The sequence below is a fragment of the Aotus nancymaae genome, unplaced genomic scaffold (assembly GCF_030222135.1).
Source record: "Aotus nancymaae isolate 86718 unplaced genomic scaffold, 86718_ANA_hifiasm-v0.15.2.pri h1tg000030l, whole genome shotgun sequence".
NCBI classification, from domain to species: domain Eukaryota; kingdom Metazoa; phylum Chordata; class Mammalia; order Primates; family Aotidae; genus Aotus; species Aotus nancymaae.
The window spans coordinates 23,201,731-23,217,755 of record NW_026988443.1 but is presented as its reverse complement, the minus strand read 5'-3'; the positions used below and the strand labels follow the sequence as shown (position 1 = coordinate 23,217,755).

Here is a 16,025-nt window from a genome sequence, read left to right as displayed (position 1 = left end):
AAAAGGTTACAGGATGCAAAGGCTCAGTGATCACAGCTGAGACCCAACTCCTCCTTGGCAGGAATCAAGTTCAGACTTTTAACCTCCTCAGCAGGCTTGGGCTTCCTCTCCTCTCCCCTCCCCTCCCGCCCCCGAGGATGGGGTTCTCCAAGAAAACCTGAGTCCTTTCCTTCCTAGAAGTTCAAAGTTGTGGCCCCAGGGAGTCCACAGCCTGAGGAATTCAGGGCAAGGGATCACGTGCCCTTGTTTCATGGGTGACTAACAGCCTTCAGGAGCCCGTCCAAGCTGAGAGCCGTCAGACATGAGTCAGTGGTTTCCTGCTGGACCAGGGAGGACACCTGCAGTACCCACCCGAACCTGGCTGCAGGATGGCTGCTCCATACTGGCGGGGGATGGGTGGGTGGGGAGATGCATGCCTTGGCCCTGCTGCCACCTCACAGTGCTCATTCCAGGCTTCTTCTCTGAGCTCAAACACCCATCCCCCATCCCTCCCACCACCCCTCCATCTATTTACGCACACAGTGTGTGGTGGGAACCAGTGAGAGCAGCATCACTGAAACCATGAGAGAAAAGGACTGGCGGCACCAAGGATGTGCTGACTCTCCTCCATCCTCACCCCACGTGTCCGCCCCCCCGTCCCCCTGACACACTGCCCCAGCAGACCCTCCCTCGCCTCCTCCTTATAAGCTCCTTCCCCACAGCCGTCTGTGCTCTAAACCACTCTCCGTATTGCCTGCCAGAGATCTTTCTAAAACACAAACCTTGGTGGGCGCAGGCGGTGGCTCACACCTGTAATCCCAGCACTTTGGGAGGCTGAGACAGGAGGATTGCTTGAGGCCAGGAGTTCAAAACCAGCCTGGGCAATAAAAGATCCTGTCTCTTTAAAGAAAAGAAAAAAGAAAAACCCTGGACAGTATTTAACAGGTGTCCCTCTTGTTAAATACTGTCTAAATCCCTTGGCAGGGACTAGGAGGCTTCACAACTGGATCCAACCCACCTGAGTCATCTCTGGCTCCTAGGAGGCATGATAAATGTTGATGAAATGAATGGATGAATGAATGCATAGCACACTCCAAACTCTGGAGGGACTCATACCCTACAGATTGTATCAGTTCCGAACATCAGGTTATCCTGAGCCACAAGTAGGGCCAGCTAGAAACGCCAGGCCCCAGCAGTGATAAGTAGGGACATGGACGTTGACATTGTCTTCTAGTCCTGGGCGCTGCCCCATAGCTCCTTCCAGTGGGGAATGGGCCTAGATCAGCATCCTTCCACCCAGGAAGGTCCTCCGGGCTCTAGGGCCCTCAGTTCTGCAGCTCATTCCTGGGAAGTCTGGCTGGGGGACCACCTCTCTGGAACATGACAGCTTATGGGGGCCCTGACACCAGCTCAGATACTTAGTTATGCAAAAGTGAGTTCCTATGAAAGTTGGGCTGTAATGTGGGACTGTGGCCTCTTCAGGTGCAGACGGATTTTTTTTCCAATGCTGAGCTAGAGGGCCCCTTGGGTCCTGCTGAATATTTCCAACCCCTGGGGCAGTCCTGGTGCCAAAAACCTTCCTTAGAGAATGCAGATTCCTGACACTGTCTTCAGGAAGTATTTCTAGGACACAGGGAGTGCAGGTCTCAAGGCTTGGTTGTAGTCACCAGCCAGGTAAACCCAATGGGAGACTCAGTTCTGAAGCTTCCCCTGTAGTTTGTAGCCAGCCAAGAAAGGCTATACAGAAGCCTCATACACGCTGATGGGAATGGCAGATGGAATGACAGTTTTGGAAGATACTTCAGCAGTTTCATTCTTTCTTTTTTTTTTTTCAAACAGAGTTTTGCTCTTGTTGCCCAGGCTGGAGTGCAATGTGTGGTCTCAGCTCACTGCAACCTCTGCCTCCCAAGTTCAAGTGATTCTCCTGCCTCAGCCTCCCAAGTAGCTGGGATTATAGGTGTGAGCCACCACACCCGACTAATTTTTGTAGTTTTAGTAGAGACGGGGTTTCACCATGTTGGGCAGGTTGGTCTTGAACTCCTGACCTCAGGTTATCCCCCCTCCTCAGCCTCCCAAAGTGCTGGGATTACAAGCATGAGCCACCATGCCCAGCCAGCAGTTTCTTCAAAAGTTAAATATTTCTGTTCTGCTGTATTGGCCTAAAGAACAACAACAAAACATTAAACACATATCTATCACATGACCCAGCCATTCCATTCCTAGGTATTAACTGATTGATTGATTGTTTGACTGAGACAGGGTCTGGCTCTGTCACCCAGGCTGTAGTGCAATGGTGCAATCATAACTTACTCCAGCCTTGAACTCCTGGGTTCAAGCAATCCTCCTGCCTCAGCCTCCTGAGTAGCTAGGACTAAAGGCGCATGCCACCATGAACAGCTAATTTTTAAATATTTTCTAGAGAAGTGGTCTCACACTGTGTTGCCAGGCTGGTCTGGAACTCCTGGCCTCAAGTGATCCTTCCACCTCTGCCTCCCAAAATGCTGGGGTTACAGGCATGAGCCACCGCTCCCAGCCTTCACGTCTAGGTATTTATCCAAGGGAAATAAAAGCATATATTCACACAGACCCTTGCATATGAACATTCATAGCAACTTTGTTTGTAATAACCCCAAACTGGAATCAACCCAAATATCCATCAGCAAGTGAAGAGTTAACAAATTGTGGTATAATCTATACAATGGAATATGACTTAGCAATGAGAAGAAATTAACTATTAATATACACAAGGATGAATCTCAGAATAATTACACTGAATGAAAGAACAAACAAAAATAGTACATAGTAGATAATTCCATTTATTTAAAATTCAGAAAATGCTAACTCATCTACAGTAACAGAGAGCAGCAGATGGGTGGTTGCCTGGAGATGGTGGAGATGGGAGGGAGAGATCACAAAAAGGACAGGAGGAAACTTCTAGAGTTGATGGATGAGTTCATTATCTTGACAGTAGTAGTGGTTTCACAGGTGTATGCATACATATGTTAAAATTCATCATATTGTACATTTTAAGTATGTGTGGTTTACATATTTCAATTAGACCTTAATAAAGCTGTTTTTGTTTTGCTTTTAGAGACAGGATCTTGTTCTGTTGCCCAGGCTACAGTGCAGTGGTGTGATCATAGCTCACTGCAGTCTCAAACTCCTGAGCTCAAACAATCCTCTCACCTCAGCCTCCTGAGTAGCTGGGACTATAGGCATGTGCCACCATGCCTACTTTTGTTACTTGTTGTAGAGAAGGAGTCTTGCTTTGTTGCCCAGACTGGTCTAGAACTCCTGGCCTGATCCTCCTACCTCAGCCTTCCAAAGTGCTGATATTACACTCATGAGACCCTGTTCAGGGGTCCTGAGCAGGACTCTGGCCTGATGACTGTTTAAGGGAAACTCCTTCCCTACCCAACCTCATGGCCTTGACCTTTCTGTTCAGCTCCATCCTTAGATAAGCTGGTCTTTCTTGGGGGTCTGGGTCGTTCAGGCAGGTGAGAACTCCTGCTCTGCCCAGATCAGTCAGGGAACAGGGCAGAGGGCAAGTATAAGAAGCCCTGGGGGAATTAGTCTTTGGGGATCAAATCTAGGAGAATAATGCCCCAAAATGGTACCCCCCAAGCTGCTATGTTGGTAGCTAGAGACACATGTGTACCAGGGGCCAAAAGTCTCTGCACATAGCAGCGTATTTGCGGGGAGGAGCAGCCAAGAGCCAGAGGCACTGAGCCGGTGGAATAGGCCTGGGCCTGAGGTAGAAGTGCTGTCCAATGGTGGTCACGTGATTTCCTCATGCCACAGGCAGCCAATCATTCATGTAGCACTTCTTTCAAAACCCAAGTGACACCCACAGGGCCTGCTTACCTTGTTCATCCTTGAGCAGAGCCAGCCATGTGAGCTGGTTGTTCTCAGATCTCTTCCCAGCTGGGTTAGTAACTGGTTTCCCATTAAAGGGCTCCTCAAAGTTCAGCCTCTCATAGAAGGTACCCCTTGGCACCTTTTTTGGGGATGGGCCCCCTAATGTCACATTGCCTTAAAATTTCTCAAGGTGGCACCCCAAAGCAAAGTCCTAGAAACTCACTTTGAAGCCAATAGACTTTAGCTTAGGAAAGTTGCTAAGGCTCTCAACATCTTCCATTGCAAGGGATCTAAAATAAAGTCAGTTTTCTTTTTGCATTTCATAGTATGTTTAAGGTAGCTGCTGCATGTGGAGCCCTGTACTAGATGCCTTGGGGAAGGCAGATGAATACCCTACCAGAGGGAGGCTCGCTCAGATGCTCACTGACTGCCATAGCCTGCAGAGCCAAGCCCAGCAAGGGTCTCGGGAGATGGAGAGTGGGTGCAAGAAGTGAAGGTCTCAGGCCTTCTCTCAAAGACCTCACAGGCCTGTAGAGGTACAAAGAGGCAAACACAATGCAGAATGCTCTATGAACTGCTGGAAGAATGTTCCAGAACAGGTGTACAGGAAGAAGGTGGGAATAGCACCTGTTTTATCTCATTCTCATTTATAGCTGACTCTTCAGCAGAATTCAATGAGCTGGTCTGTCTGTTGGGAGTGCCAAAGGTCAGGGCAGGCTTTATGGGGAGGAGCCATTTGAACAGTCTCCTGAGTCATAAACAAAGCTTCGCCTGGCTAATAAAGGGAGGAGGGGCAGTCCGGGCCAAAGAAACAACATGAGTGAATCTCAGAAAACATCTTACGGTGTAAGATAAGAAGTGCCTTAAAAGAAATACCAACTTTGCTATGGGAATTCAAAGAATTCCAGAGAAATTCCCAGATTTAAAAAAGATGCAGTGATGTTTGCCTCTTGATACCTGAATGTGCGCCTCTGAGTCTGGCACTGGCCTAATTCTCCTCCCTCTGCCTCTGTAGGGAGAAGACAGCTCTCGCTAAAAGCCCTTAGAAATGTTTTCCTCCGAAGACACACCGATTTCCCACTGGGTAATTAGGATGTAGTTGAAGCTTCCCAGAATGGTTGCGGTCTCTGAAGTCTGTAACTGCAGCAGCGCAGGGATTGGGACTCCTTAACTGATATGTCTGATCCACATTTGAATCTCATTTTCCATTTTGCAAGGGCAGGTGCCTTTTTTCGCCATTTGGATGAGCTTGTTTAAAAATCCATCTATGCACGTCTACAGGTAAAATGGCCAAAGTGCTGCATTTGATTGGAAAATGCTTCATTTTATAATATAGTCTATAATGATTTAGGATCAGAGGACTTTTCATTCTTCCAGACCTGGGCTGCTCTGTGGCCAATACAGTGGTTTTCAACCTGCTCCTCACCCCAACCTGATTCTGAAATCTAGAAGGGTTTCTCTGGGCTGGGACCTTTCGATGCACACTGTTAGGGTGGACATGCCCAGCCTGCCTGGCCAGACATCACCTTCCAGGGATCTGGTGTAAGGGCCATGGGGACAGAAATGACTGCGGTAAGCTCAGGGAAGAACAGGAGGCTCCCTAACCGATACCGAATGGGGCTGAGGGGACAGGAGGCTGCCATGCCAGCTGATCCTGAGTGTTGGGAACCTTCACTGGAGAGAGAATGACATCCACATTCTCTCATTAAAACCCTCTAGTGGGTCAGGCGCAGTGGCTCACGCCTGTAATCCCAACACTTTGGGAGGCCAAGGCAGGCGGATCACTTGAGGTTAGGAGTTTGAGACCAGCCTGGCCAACATGGTGAAACCCTATCTTTACTAAAATACAAAAATTAGCTGGACCTGGTGTGACGCCCCTGTAATCCCGTGGCGCCCCTGTAATCCCAGCTACTCAAGAGGCTGAGGCAGGAGAAGAATCCCTTGAACTGGGGAGGCAGAGGTTGCAGTAAGCCAAGATCATGCCACTGCACTCTAGCCTGAGTGACAGAGCAAGACTCCGTCTCAAAAACAAACAAACAAACAAAACCCCTCTGGTGTCAGGGAGGGCTATGGTGACCCTGGTCAGGTGGTGGGTGGCCAGGTGGGGGACTGTAATGGAAGGGACAGAGAGGTTAGAACTGACTCAGGGAAAAGCCTGCACTGCCCCAGGAGACTCTTATTCTAAGCTCCCCACAGTGCAGAGGAGCACCCTGGCTTTCTGGTCTAGGAAGCTGGTCCCTCTGGGACAGACACATACCACTGGCATCTAGATCCAAGTGGGAGGGTTTCCCCTAGAGACCTGGCTCACAAGCCAGGTTACTCCAAGCCACTTGCAGTTAAGCCATCCTCACAAGCAAAACGGCGGCACTTCCAGGGATGCTGCAGGGCAGAGGCCATGCGTCCAGGCTCCCCCAGGGGCCCTTCATGCTCCCCAGCACTGGCACTGTGGTCATGTGCCTCCCCTACCATTGGCATCTGGCCTAGCTTGGTTGGGCTACAGGTCTCCCATCTCCAGGAGCAAACTTTTAGCTGGTACCACAGGGGTTGAAAAAGGATGAAGAACTCTGGGCATTGGCACTCAAACCCCAGCTGCTGCCGTAACTTAGACCTTAGGCCTCAGATTGGATGACTGAGTGTCTGCTTTATCCCAAGGACCCAACCCCACCAGGCAGTAAGAGGGAGGAGAACTCGTGTTTATTGAGTGCCCTAAGTGCTAAGCACCATGCTAGCCCCTTTCCCTTCGTTTTCTCATTTAATCCTCCCAACCATGCCATGAGGTAGGTAGGGCTGAGGTCCAGAGAGGGGAAGTGACCTATTCAAGGTCACACAGCAAGATCTGCCAAGTTCTGTTTTACAGGATATACTTGTTGAAAACAACCAAAAATGCTAAAACATGAAAACACCTTGTTAAAAGCAATGAAGAACTGGCAAGAGAGAAAGGAGTAAGGTCAGAATCTAAGGAGAGGTAAGAACTTAGCCAAGTAACAAGCACTGAGGTCATTTTGACACTGTGGGTGTTTGCTGATATATAAGTGAGAACCTCAGGTTTTCTTTTTTTTTCTTTTTTTTTTTTAAATATATGGAGTCTTTCTCTGTCGCCCAGCCTGGAGGGCAGTGGCGTGGTCTTGGCTCACTGCAACCTCCGCCTCCCGGGTTCAAGTGATTCTCCTGCCCCAACCTCATGAGTAGCTGGGATTACAGGCACATGCGACCATGCCCGGCTAATTTTTGTATTTTTTAGCAGAGAGAAGGTTTCACCATGTTGCCCAGGCTGGTCTCCAACTGTTAGTCTCAAGTGATCCGCCCACCTAGGCCTCCCAAAGTGTTGGGATTACAGGCATGAGCCACCACACCCAGCCAAGAACCTCAGTTTTAATGATCTTGTGGGCCAGTGTGACAAATGTCAAAACTCAAGGCCTGTCCCCAGTGGGGAATCTATCAGGAGGCTCTCCTAGATTAAGCTGGCACTCTCACAGGTCTCCCTGCTTTGGGAATGCAAGAGAAAAGGGGAGGAGATGTCCCTGAGATATTGTAAGCACAAGCTGCCCATCACTTAGATTGGCAGCCCAAGTTCATATCATTTGTGTGGTTCATAAAACCTCTACTCATGAACCACTGGGTGTGGTGATTCATGCCTATAATCCTGGCACTATGGGAGGCTGAGGTAGGTGGATCATCTGAGGCCAGGAGTTCACGACCAGCCTGGCCAACATGGTGAAATCCCATCTCTACTAAAAATATAAAAATTAGTCGGGCATGGTGGCACATGTCTGTAATCCCAGCCACACTCAGGAGGCTGAAGTAGAAGAATTGCTTGAATCCAGGAGGTGGAGGCTGCAGTAAGCTGAAATTGTGCCACTGCACTCCAGCCTGGGTGACAGAGTGAGACTCTGTCTCAAAAATTAAAATAAAATAGGCCAGGCATGGTGGCTCATGCCTGTAATCCCAGCACTTTGGGAGGTCGAGGAGGGTGGATCACAAGGTCAGGAGTTCAAGACCAACCTAGCCAAGATGGTGAAACACCATCTCTACTAAAAATACAAAAAAATTAGCTGAGCATGGTGGTGGGTGCCTGTAATCTCAGCTACTCAGGTGGCTGAGACGGAGAATTGCTTGAACCTGGGAGGCAGAGGTTGCAGTGAGTCAAGATCATGCCACTGCACTCCCGCCTGGGTGATAGAGTGAGACTCTTTCTCAAAAAATAAAATAAAATAAATAAAAAATAAAGTACCCCTGGACTGCTAATGCCCCTGGCACCTGGCAGAAGGACCCATCAATCCTCTCTGGAGAGAGGCATATTCATCCTAGGCCTCAACAAGTACCCACCGACAAGTTTTTTCAAATATACTCAGTGGTATATAAGCAAATAAGCTAGCACACAAGAAAACAATGAGAACTAGCATAAACAACAGACAGCAGACATAGATCTACAACAACTTCAGATCATGGAATTATCCAGCATAGATTAGAAAACATACTTACCATGTGTAACGCAATAAAAGACAAGCTTGAAAATAGCTGTAGGGAGTAGAAAACTATAAAGAGTGACCTAACAGATTTAAGAAGGAAGCAAATTTTCAGCAGACTTGAAAAAGGGGTATATTTTTCAGAAGTGAAAAAAATATCATAACTGAAATTTTTAAATGCAATGGAAAAGACAGTTTGTGAGCTGGCAGATGGCTTAGAAAAAAGCAATAGAGGCCAGCGCAGTGGCTCATGCCTGTAATCCCAACACTTTGGGAGGCCAAGGTGGGCAGATCACTTGAGGTCAGGAGTTTGAGACCAGCCTGGCCCACATGGTGAAACCCTGCCTCTACTAAAAATACAAAAATAGCCAGGTGTGGTGGCAGGCACTGTAATCCCAGCTCCTTGGAAGGCTTAGGCAGGAGAATGACTTGAACTTGAACCTGGGAGGTGGAGGTTGCAGTGAGCTGAGATTGCACCACTGCACTCCAGCCTGGACGACAGAGTGAGACTCTATCTCAAAAAAATAAAAATAAAAAATTAGCTAGGTGTGGTGGTGCAGGCTTGTAATTCCTCCCACTGGGGAGGCTGAGGAACGAGAATCACTTGAACATGGGAGGCAGAGGTTGCAGTGAGCCAAGATCACGCCACTGTACTTCAGCTTGGGCAATAGAGTGAGACTCTGTCTCAAAAAAAAGAAAACAAAACAAAAAAGCAATGGAAAATAGCACAGAGAGACCAGAAGACAAAATATATGGAAGAAAAGTTAAGAGACATGGAAGAGAGCTGCCTATGATTAGCAAGAGTTATAGGAGGAAAGGAGAAGGAGAATGGAGAGAGGCAATATGTGAAGAAACATTGGCTGAGAATTTTTCCAGAATTGATAAGGCATAGCATCCACAGATGTTAAGAATCCCAAAGAATTCTAAGCAGAATTTTTTAAGAAAAAAAGAAAAGAAATACATATTTAAAAGCATATTGTAAATTGCAGAATACACACATATCACTCTCATAAGAGAGAGAGAGAACCAGAGGGAAAATATCAGTGTACCTTAGACTAACAGCTGATTTGTCAACCTCCACACAGAAAGGTGGGGGGGGAATGACCTGACAACCTAGAATTCTTTATCCAGCGAAAATACCTTCCACAAATGAGCACCAAACACACATATTATCAGAAAAACAAAAACTGAGAATCTATAATCAGGGAACTCTTATTAAATGATATTCTAAAGGATGTACATTAGGCAGAAAGAAAATGATCCCAGATAGAAGATCTAGGTTGTAAGAAGGTATGAGGACTAAGAAAATGGCAAATACGTGGGTAGAGCTAGGCAAACATGGACTGTATAATATAATAATTATTCTAAGGTTTTCCGAGGTTACAACAAAACAAGAGAGAATCAAAGTACACAGAGTCAAGAGGGGAGTAAACAGTTAAAACGCTTTAAAGTCTTGTATCACTAAAGAGGAAGGTAAAGTGTTTGACTAACTTTAGACCTTGATAAGGATGCATGTGGTAATTTCCAGGGCAGCTACTAAAAAGAAAAAGAAACACCATGTATAACTTTTCAATTTTTAGAGAAGAAAAAAGACAATAATAAAAAAAAATAATGCAAAAGAAAAACAAACAAGAAGCTGGGCACAGTGACTCCCGCCTGTAATCCCAGCACTTTGGGAGGCCAAAGTGGGTGGATCACCTGAGGTCGGGAGTTCAAGGCCAGCCTGACCAACATGGAGAAACCCCATCTCTACTAAAAATACAACATTAGCCAAGTGTGGTGGCACATGCCTGTAATCCCAGCTACTCAGGAGGCTGAGGCAGGAGAATCATTTGAACCCAGGAGGCAGAGGTTGCTGTGAGCTGACTGCACTCTAGCCTGGGCAACAAGAGTTAAACTCTGTCTCAAAAAAATAAAAAGAAAAAAAGAAAAAGAAACAAGAAAAAGAGAAAAAAATGGCACAAAATAGGATAGTGGATTCAGGATCACACACTGTGTGTATGATAGAGCTGGGGAGCTTTGGAAAGTTGTCCCCTACCCCTAGAGTCCCCCAACTATCTCCTGACACAGCCCCCAGCACTACTTGTCTACTGTACCTGTTTGAGCACCATCCAGGCTTCACACTCATCCCTTCCTCTGCTCCCCACTCAATGCTGGGATCCCTGAGGCCAGAGACTCAGCTATGGCAGGGGCTTATCCTGGGGCATGAGCTAATGGCTATGTGTGGCCCTCTTAGGTGTCTCTACTTCTGTCACAGTCACATGGGCTTTGCCCAACCCTGTCTTTAAGTTTGATACCTGTTAGTACTGTTGACCCATATCATCTTTCCTCCTTACCCCAGTTCTGCTGGGGTTCAGAACTTTTAAGCTCTCACCTGGGCCTTTGCAACAGCCTCGCACCTACCCTTTGAGGCTGCTGAGGCATTGCTGCTCTTTGGCTCAGAAATGATCCATCCTATGAGAAGGCCCACAGAGCCTGAACAGACAACACTAACAATAATCATCTGTTGGGCGCTTACTGTAAGCAGGCACCTGCTGTGCATATCACAAGCAATATCTTCACTTATTCCTTATAGCTAACCTTTGAGTTGGTTTTACTGATGAAGAAACAGGCTTTGGGAGAGGAACCAACTTGCCCAAGGTTGCCCATCTATGAAGCAGCAAAGCTAGATCTACTTGGCTGACTCAGCGAGGTCATGCCCATAAAGCATTAAGCTGGCTTTCAAGGATGTTGATAAATGGGTCCCAAGCCAATATCTTAGCCTCGTCATCCCTGTATTCACCTATATGAGGCAACACAGGCCATTTGTTGTCCCCTGAGCATGCCCGGGGTGATCCCCACTCCCTACTTTTGCCCACACGCATTACTCCTCCTGAAATTTCCTTCTCTAATCTCTACCCTTCTGGAAGTCTTGTCCTAAATGTCTCTTCCCTAGGGAAGATGTCCTTCCTTTAGAGCCTTGCATCACGCTCAAGTGTGTTCATGTGTCAGCTTCTCTAGTGGGCAGCAAGTTAACTGGGAGTCAAGACCAAGCCTGGTTCATTCATCAGCTCCCAGAAGTACCCTATACCACAGATGGCATGCGTGTTTTCTGAATTACTTAAATCCAGTTCACACAGACAGGTAGAAGCTTCACAGAAACAGATCCTTTCCAGAGCAGTACAGCTTGGAGGATGTGGCATGTTTTCCTGGAGCTTGGCATGTGGAGCATTTGTGCATGTGCTGTGTAATCATCCCAGCTGCATACTCTCCCTCTGTGTGGCACAATGGAGGCGTTCCTGTGGGCAGAGGTGCTCCAGCGTGAGGTGTAAGCTCTGAGCTCAGGACCTCTTTTCAGTGGATGCTCTTATTTCTGTCACCTTCAGAAATGAATGCCAGCTTTGTTAACCCCAAGCCTCCATCCCTGACAGGGGCATGCATCTCTGTGCCACCACTGCCAGAACTTATAGGAAAACTGTAAACTGCAGCTTGCAAACCTCCCACCTTCTCCTGCCAAAACTTGGACCTGGGCAAATCACACTGAAACAATCCATACTGGCCAGGCGCAGTAGCTCCCACCTGTAATCTCAACACTTTGGGAGGCCGAGGTGGGTGGATTGCCTGAGCTCAGGAGTTTGAGACCAGCCTTGGCGACATGGTGAAATCCCATCTGTACTAAAAATACAAAAAATTAGCCAGGCGTGGTGGTGCGCACCTGTAGTCCCAGCTACTTGGAAGTCTGAGGTATGAACTCAGGAGGCAGATGTTGCAGTGAGCCGAGATCACATCGGTGCACTACAGCCTGGGTGACAGAGCAAGACTCTGTCTCAAAAACAACAACAACAATTATATATAGATCTATATAGATTTGGGCTGTGTGGAGGATGCCAGATGTGGAGGAGATACGATGCAACGAGTAAGAATCAGACCTGTCTGTGCCCAGGAGGAGTTTACTATTTAAATGGGAAGATAAGACACATGGGAAAGCTATGCAGAGGGAAATGTGATGAGACCTAATTACCAGTTTCAGGCCACAGGTGAAGAAGTTTTTCAGGACTGAGCCTTGGAGACAGGCTTAGCACATGGAAGTGTGGCCAAGCCTGAGGGGTGCCAGGGCAGGAAACAAGCCTGCCCAGCTCACAGAAACTTGGATCCAAGCTGGGTCTTGGTCCTCTGAGAGGAAAGGCATTTGTGCATGCAAAGCTAAGGGCTAGGAGAAGGGTATGCCCCTGGTAAAGGGTGTGGGTGTCCACCCTGGCTGGGTGGACAAAGGCCTGAATGAAAGGGCTGGGAAAAAGGTTGGAAATTGGCCAGGTTGAGAAACTTGGGTCCTGAGGGAGACAGCAGGGCATTGTGGTGGGACTGGGGCAGGCAGAACTGAAGGAAGGTACATCCAGGCAGCCTTTACATCCTCTCCACCTCAGCTCACAGCCTTGGTACTGTGAACTGACACCCAAACCCTCCAGGAGCACTTCCTTTCTAGACCCAACAAAGGGCACAAGAAAAAAATAAAGCCTGGATCCATTTGAAAAGGGGCCAACCAGCCCCTCCCAAAACCAGTTCTTTGACTTGCACCCAAGACCTTAAATACACCCTTTGAAACTCCTCATCCATTGAAGTTCCTTTCCTTTGAAACCATAAAAGAATGTGGGGCTACATTTTGTCTCAGTGGTAGGAAAATTCCACATGCAACTTGCAGCATTTACATGGTGGAAACTTCTGGCTTGGGAGCAGAAGGTCTGAGCCCGGGGTTTTTCAGAACAGTGACAGCCAGGAGGCTGGCAGTGTAGCCCAGAGGTCAAGGCATGTTCTGAGTTTGGTCCTCTGTGATGAGCCAGTTGAGTGACCTTAAGCAGGCCACTGGATCTTGTGAAACCTGTTTTCTTATTCCTAAAATGAAGATTTTCATCCTGGAAGGCTGCATACCTTCTGTGCTGAAGGCTTCTGCACATGCCAACAAGGGTATCAGGCCGGTTGACATCTAGTTGGTTTTCTCTCCTGGTGGGAAGTTCCATATCCTTTGGCTGTCACTGCTGCAGACAGATATATGGGATGACAAATTGTGACCGGAAATAGATAGTTGTCAAGGGTAAAATGGCCTCAAAGGGATGCCATCTAGTCTTTGCCTCTGTGACCAATACCAAATGAGGCCCCATGACATACAGAGCAGGGTGAGAGGGGTGTCTGTCCCCACCAAGTGCTTGAGTATACAGCAGGAGGTCAGAGGCTGAAGAATGTATTATAGGAGACATAAGAGACTGGAATAGGTGGTAGTTTCATGAAGAGGTGGATACAGAGGTATGGTGGGGAGAGGGCAGAATACTGACTCAGAGCACCAGGAATCTTAGAAGAAAATGGCTGAACCTAGACCCTCACCTCACACTATAGACAACAATGAACTCAAAATGGATCATGGACCTGAATGTAAGAACTAAAACTATAAAATGACCAGAAGCAAACATAGGAGAAATTCTTTGTGATCTTGGATTTGGCAAAGATTTCCTAAATAGTAGACAAAAAGCACAAAGATAAACATCAATACCTTAATCTAAAAATCTTCATCAGGATTTAAAACTTTTGTGGGCTGGGTACAGTGGTTCATGCCTGTAATTCCAGCACTTTGGAAAGCCAAGGTGGGTGGATCACTTGGGGTCAGGAGTTCAAGACCAGCCTGGCCAACATGGTGAAACTCCATCTCTAATAAAAATACAAAAATTAGCTGGGAGTGGTGGCACACACCTGTAATCCCAGCTACTCAGGAAGCTGAGGCACGAGAATCACAGGAACCCTGGAGCCAAGATCGTGCTACTGCACTCCAGCCTGGGCAACAGAGTGAGACCCATCTCAAAAAAAATAAAAATACTTTCCTGCCATCTTGGATCCCGTGGAGGCCTGCTGGGAAGAGGACTTCTAAAAGGAAATATGTCTGGAAGACTGTGGTCCAAGGCCATTTTTGCTGGCTATAAGCAAGGTTTCTGGAAGCAAAGGGAGCACACAGCTCTTCTTAAAGTTGAAGGTGTTCATGCCCAAGATGAAACAGAATTCTATTTGGGCAAGAGATGCACTTATGTATACAAAGCAAAGAACAACACAGTGACCCCTGTCAGCAAACAAAACCAAACCAGAGTAATCTGGGGAAAGGTAACTCGAGCCCACAGAAACAGTGGCATGGTTGGTGCCAAGTTCTGAAGGAATCTTCCTGCTAAGGCTATTGGACACAGAATCCAAGTGATGCTGTACTCCTCAAGGATTTAAACTAATGAAAAGTCAAAAAACAGACATGAATTTGTGCTCTTGTAAAAAATAAAATAAAAATTAAAAAGATTTAAAACCTTTGTGCTTCAAATGCACTGCTACAAAAACGAAGAAGTATGGGTCAGGTGCTGTGGCCCACACCTGTAGTCTCAGCACTATGGGAGGCCAAGGTGGGTTGATCACTTGAGGTCAGGAGTTCAAGGCCAGCCTGGCCAATATGGTGAAACCCCATCTCTACCAAAAATACAAAAATTAGCAAGGTGTGGTGGTGGGCACCCATAATCTCACCTACTTGGGGGGCTGAGGCATGAGAATCGCTTGAACCCAGAAGGCAGAGGTCGCAGTGAGCTGAGATGGCACCACTGCACTGGGCACCTAGACAACAAAGTGAGACTGTCTCAAAAAACAAAAATAAAACCAAAAAAAAGGGGCAAATAACTTGATGAGACACTTCACCAAACAAGATGTCTGGATGGCAAGTAAGCATATGAAAAGATGCTCAACATCATTAGTCATTAGAAAAATGCAAATTAAAATTACAATGAGACACTACTACACACCCACTAGAATGGCTAAAATTAAAAAGACTGACAATACCTAGTGTTGACAAGGACATAGAGCAGCTGCAACTCTCATAAACAGCTGGCAGGGATAGAAAATGGTTCAACCACTTTGGAAAACAGTTGGCAGTTTCTTTAAAAATTGAACATATGCCAGTCATTCAACTTCTAGGTACTTAGCCAAGAGAAATAAAAGCATGTATTCACACAAACACTTGTACATGAACGTTCATAGCAGTTGTATAATAGCCCCCAAACTAGAAACAACTCAAAGTCCATTGACGAATGGGTAAACAAATTGTAGTACAGTTATATAATGGAATACTACTCAGCAATAGAAAGGTACAAACTGTTTATACAATGACATAGATGAGCCTTAAAACAATGACATTGAGTGAAAGCAGACAGACCCAAAAAAGTGCACGTACTGTATGATTCCACATGCATACGATTTTAGAAAATGTGAACTAATATATAGTGACTGACAGAGGGTCAGTGGTTGGCTAGGAGTAGCAGAGGAGGGCAGCAAGGGGAGATTTCCATGGGCACAAGGAAATGAGTGATGGAGATGGTTATTGTCTCGATTGAGGTGTTCATTTCATAGGGGCAGACATATATTAAAACCCATCAAATTGTGCAGTTTACCATATATCAATTATGCTCAATAAAGCCATGCAAAAGAAGAAAGAGGGGAGGGAGGCAGCAGCTCCTGGCCCCACAGGGACAACCAGTCACTCCTCAGCTCTCCCAAATATAGGTACGGGGTCTGTCTACAGAATCTATGAATTCACTCTCCTCTGTCATCCAGGGGTTCTTTACCAACTCAGCTGCACCTCCCCAACTTGTCCCAGGTTCTTTGAGGGCAGGGACTGTGCCTTCTGTATCAAGTCTCTCCTGTTGAGAAAGCGGATGATGGCAATGATGAGGC

At 46.9% G+C, this 16,025-nt stretch overlaps 1 protein-coding gene and 1 pseudogene across 1 annotated transcript in view; one reads left to right on the top strand and one right to left on the bottom strand.

Moving 5' to 3' along the window:
• Positions 1–16,025, bottom strand: part of ZFP90 (ZFP90 zinc finger protein) — a 110,021-nt gene that overhangs the window by 72,023 nt on the left and 21,973 nt on the right. The window lies entirely within an intron of this gene.
• On the top strand, positions 14,205–14,537 carry LOC110568637 (large ribosomal subunit protein eL33-like; annotated as a pseudogene).